This window comes from Helianthus annuus, chromosome 17 (assembly GCF_002127325.2).
Source record: "Helianthus annuus cultivar XRQ/B chromosome 17, HanXRQr2.0-SUNRISE, whole genome shotgun sequence".
NCBI classification, from domain to species: Eukaryota; Viridiplantae; Streptophyta; class Magnoliopsida; order Asterales; family Asteraceae; genus Helianthus; species Helianthus annuus.
Window position 1 is genome coordinate 54,720,849 of NC_035449.2, and position 5,699 is coordinate 54,726,547.

At 40.1% G+C, this 5,699-nt stretch overlaps 1 non-coding gene across 1 annotated transcript; it reads left to right on the forward strand.

Annotated features, from left to right (window-relative positions):
* The first annotated feature begins 966 nt into the window (after window positions 1–966).
* LOC118489531 lies at window positions 967–1,072 on the forward strand. Its single transcript, XR_004887551.1, has one exon. It is a non-coding gene; the product is annotated as a small nucleolar RNA R71 (small nucleolar RNA).
* Window positions 1,073–5,699: the final 4,627 nt, after the last annotated feature.

Below are 5,699 nucleotides of genomic sequence, written 5' to 3' on the forward strand. Positions count from 1 at the left end.
TCACCTGGTAGCACACTCATACTCGCCCCATAATCCAATAATGCATGGGGAATTTTTAATTTTCCCACTCGGATCAGCACAAGTGGTGCTCCATGCTCCTTGTCCGTTTCAACCTCGGCATCCCTTCCTATACCTGCACTCACTTGACAAGTAGAAGTAAGAAATGTTTCATTAATTTTATTATTAGGAACGGTGCTTACCACATTGATATTAATGCTTTTTGTGTTCTTGGGATTTATCACCGTGTCACTTGGTGATTGACCTTTTGCTTTCTTCAATAATGCCACGTCACTTGCAAGTTGACCCATTTGAGTGGTCAACGATTGAATAGCTTTGTCACGGATTTCATCTTTTTGCATGCGAACATCATCCATTTGATTTTTTTGCTGCATCTCTAGTTGCATTGCCTTGAGCATCTCCATGACCTCATTTCCACCAGAAGAACTTTGACCCGAAAACCCACTTTGATTATTGAACGGTTGGCGTGGAGCAAAGTTACCTTGACTTCCTTAAAAATTCGGGTTAGCTTGGTTTGAGGGATTTCCATATCTAAAGTTTGGGTGGTTTCTCAAACCGGGGTGGTAAGTATTGGAATTCATGTTGTAATTTCTACCACCCCCTCCTTACCCTTGCAAAGCATTCACCTCCTCATATTGCCCTTCCATGCCTTGGCAATTTTCAGTCGCATGTCCTATCTCATTACAAATAGCACAAACATCATAAATTTGATTAGAAGTTTGCACATTACCATCGTATACCGCGTGTACTTGAGTTCGAGTGATGGCCGGTCGTGCTCTCCTTGATGCTTGAGCTTTTCTTTTTGATGTGATCGCCATTTGCTCCAGAAATTCCCAATCGCCATGCTCATAGTTTATGCCAAAAGCGCCATTGGTGATAGACATTAAATCGCGAGCATCTTCGGCACTTAACCCCTCATGGAAAGCATTCATTAATTCCCATAACTCGATCCCATGATGAGGGCAACTCTTGATCATCATGTTGAACCGTTCAAAGACCTCATGGAACATTTCACCTTGTTGTTGTTGAAAACTTCTCAACCCTTTCCTAGCATCATTTGTCTTTTGAGCGGTGTAAAATTCATCTAAAAAGATTTGTTGCATCTCCACCCATGTGTAAATAGATGCCGAAGGTAATCTGTAGAACCACTTTTTCGCCTTGTCTTCCAAAGAAAATTGGAATAGTACCAATTTGACATCATCGGCCGAAAATCCTTGACTCCCAAGAGTGTTGCAAATCGAGTCATAAGCCTCCAAATGAAAATAAGGCTCCTCTGTTGCTAGACCCTTATATTTTGGCAAGCTTTGCAATGAATTGGTTCTCACTTCAAATGTCCTCCCTTGGTCATTGTGAGGAATAACTACCGGTGAAGGATTATGAGTGATCACCAGTCTAAAATGTGCTTCAATGCCTCTTGCATGTTCTCGAAGATGTCTTCTTGGTACACCCAACCGAACTCTTGGACGAATAGGATGCATTGGTCGTTGTATAGGCCCTTGTGGTGCAAATGGTGGTTGAAATTATTGTTGAATCGGTTGTTGTTGGATTGGCCTTTGAAATTGATGTTGTACATTTTGCAGACGAATTTGTTGCAATGGTGTAGGACGTTGCAATTGTGGCCCTTGTGGCCTTGGCCGAATATGTTGTGGTATAATTTGTTGTTGTGGAATCCCACCAACATTTGGCATTCCTTGAGTTTGACCTTGTACATAAGCAAACTCCCCTTGATCTCCATCACCCCCATATGCATATCCTTCTTCCTCATAACCCTCAAAATCCTCATACCCTTCATCATAACCATCTCCTCCTATACCCGAAGATTGCCCATATAGAAGAGATGAATATTGAAAACCCGACTGGTTCGATGGTCTAAATGATGAAGTAGCATGAACAATGGTTGAATTTGGTGCTATTGAATAGGTTGAAGATGACTGACCCGCACCTGGGAAAAAATGAGTAAATGGTGGGATTGTGGTAGAAGGGTTAAACGTAAGTGTTGGTTCATCTTGGGTGGTAATGGGTTGTGTAGTATTGGTTGGTGTAACATCATGAGTTGGAGTAAGGTTGGTGGTGGTGTTACGCATGGTGGTATTTGGTGAAGGTTGAGTTGATGATCGTTTGAAAGGTGGTATAAGCTCACCCATAGTGGGTGGTGGTGGTGGTGGATCCATGTATCTAAGTGGTGTAATTGGTGTAGTTGGTGTTGTTGGTGAACTACTAATTTTGTTTTCTCTTAACAAGATTCTGTTACTTCTCAAAGTTCATTCAATCTCTGGATCAAATGCCAATGGTGATAGCTTGTGAGAGCTTCTAGTACACATGCACCTGTAAATACCTGCACACTAACACACCCAGCGTAAACCAGAAAAATAACAAACTTAAAAAGATCAAAATAACACACGTTGCGCATTACTCCCCGGCAACGGCGCCAAAATTTGACGTGATGTCGTGGTCACAATCAAATTTAATCCAATTACTACTAAATAGATAGTGGCAAGTGGGTATCGAACACAGGGAGTTTGTGGAATATGTGTTATTTGAAGATTTATCTAGGTTAAATAAAATTAAACTAAATGCAAGTAAAGTAATTGTCAAGAGTTGGATTGATTGAATTGATTTTAAAACTAAGATTACTAATGTAATTGCAAAAATGGAAATTTGGTATGTAAACAATTAGAGACAAATGACCATCTTTAGTTTCCGGTTTGCTTTGACATTTATGCTATCATTCACTAGAAAGAACTACATAGACATAGCTCATGTGTAATTACTTGTTGTGATAAAAGGGAACTAAGTACTCAGATTCCTAGAACGTGAGGTTGTTACCCGATGACCAATTAACCCTTATCCAATCCTAATTCTACCCATGATATCTCGATTGCCAACGGCACCAAGAACGTATGGTTTCAAAATAGAATAATCAAAAGAATTAACAATTTATAAGCAAATAAGAACACTCCATGATAAACAAAACCTAAATTAAGTTTATCATTCTAGAAATATGAAATCAAAGCACAATTGTCTCAAACAAACCTTCAACTAAAGATGACCACAAAGTGTTTAGCCACTTATGGCTTGAATCAACATCATCACACAAGTCTTAATGTTCATAGAAATCACCAAACATAAAACTAATGATTAAAGATTGTTCTTCAAGCTCCAAGTACTCTCCAAGTGCCCAAAATTCGTCTCTAATTGAAGTGTAACCGAATTGGAATGATTGGAATTGAAAAGACACCATAAATCCGCATTAAAATGTGGAAGTTACACATTTATGCAGGTCAGCGCCGTAAGCTACGGTGGTCGCCGTAGCTTACGGTGGCTTGGAATGGCTTACGGTGGCTTTAAACTGTCATACGGTGACAAAAAGTGCCAGTCGGCGCCGTAAGCTATGGCCCTTGCCGTAGCCTACGGCAGGCTTCAACATGAAAACTTGTTTTCAACATAACTTTTTCATTTCAACTCCGTTTTCTTCACCGTTTTCGCCTATTTTCTCGTAATTTCATCCTCTATCATGCTATCCACTTAATTCTTCAATTCCAAAAATGAATGTTTTTAATTTATTCTTCGTGTTCCTTCCATTTTAAGCTCTCGTTTGTACCTGAAACACAAACAACCGTAGTTATCTAATCCTAGACCACTACCCGATTAAATGTAGGATTTTATTATCAGTTATACCACTTAAGGGTTGTCCTACGGACTACCCGTCAGATGTCAATCCGTGCGGATGACAATCCGCTGGAACTGACATGTTTGAAAGTGTTTGAAAAAGTCTAAGTGTTGGAGACCCAAATGTGATCGGATGTCGTTCGATCGGATGGCAATCCGAAACGACAATCCGTTCGACATTCTGATCATTTGGAATTTATGAAAACGTTTTAGTATAGAAGGCCGAGTTTAATCTGATCGGATTTTCGTTCGATCGGATGGCAATCCGATCGGACGACAATCCGTCCAACAATTTGATCGTTTTGAAACTTGAATATTTTATTAAGTTTGAAAAGTTTGCGAGTCGGTACGACGTCGCGTTAGACAACAGGAACCCCACCAAGTCCAGACTATCTTGTCGGATGAGAATCACCTCGGTCTGATCGATTAACTGTTTGTGGTGGTTTGTTCATGTTCAACCCGCAATCGGTTGTCCCTTTGATAGGAATCAGATCTCAGACCGACACTTCACTAGCAACGAGTAGAAGGCCTGAATGAGTCCCGATTCTATCGTTTTTGAGGGCATTGAGTGTAAAAGAGTTGAAAGAAAGTCGTGAAACCATCTTTCAATCCTTTTAACCATGAGAATGTTTGGATCTCTGTGAAAACAGTGTTAAAATGTGTTGGAATCCTTCAGATCTGAGTTGTTCTTGGTGGAATGAGGCCAAATCTTGAAGTTCATAAGAACTCCATGATGGCATCATAATAGAACACATCAAATCCGCTGATAACACGGTTAAAAGTTAAGTTTCAAAGGTGAAAATGATGAAGAAGTGTGTGTAGATGATCGATGTAAAAGAGTTGAGTTGAAAAGTTACAAGAATCGTAAGAAATCGGGAGAAAAGGGGGCTGGAGGCACTGGTCGAACGAGAGAGCTGTCACATCATCGTAGGTGATGTGACAGGGGGTATTTATAGGTTGCCAAAAGAGGAAAGGAGCACAAGTGTCGGATCGGATGTCACTCCGATCCGATGGCCATCCGATCGGATGGCCATTCACACGGATGACCATTCGATCGAATGGTCATTCGATCGAAGTGGTCCGGCGAGTCAGGTTTCGATGTTTCGTTTTGCGTGTTGAGCGTTGCGATGCATTTAAGCGGGTGTCGATTAAGCGATACGATAGATTAATAATAATCACACACGAATCCTATATTTAACATACAATCAACATCAATAACTTGCGTTTAGCATTTGTGATTCGATTGCGTAGCGATAGAGTTGCGATTGCGTTTCGATTAATCACCACAAATGTAAAGTAAACATGCACAAGTAACACATAAATAGCATACACACGTAAAACAATATATAGAACCTATAATTCAAGCTGCGAATGCGATTAGCGATAAAGCGATAAATAGATTAGCGATCAGCATGCGATAAAACCTCGATTATCATAGATGCTCCACATAATACAACTAAAGTAAGCAAATAATAGGATTCGATTACAAGTCCAGAAAGTGCAGTCAATAATTAAGCAAGGAGTGACAGATCGCATTTAGCAATCTTTTCTTCCTTTGACTTTGACTTGTACTTCGACTTCCAAAACGTGGGTCGTTACACACGATGTTTAGACTAATCAATTCAATGTTTGTGATGTTCTCGCGCCGCAACGCGCGCGGGTCGTACTGCTGGTTATTATTATTTGTTAAAAGTGTTGAAGTTTTGGTTAACAGTTTCTTTTGTTTTTAATTAAAGTTGTTGCGATATAGAACAGACGTCAACTAGGAGTATTTAACTATATTTAAGCACTCTCGCGTTGCGGTGCCGGCGAACATCAATACCAAACTACTGTTAGCGACCACCAATACTGCATTTCCAGCGTGTTAATACGAATAAACTAAACAGAAATGTAAAACATATAAAAAATAATTAAATCGATCTAGGACCCGCGCGTTACGATGAACCTATCAAACTTGAAAAACGGACAACGTAAAAACATTTAACCACACACGCACATTGCGCCGTGTTAAC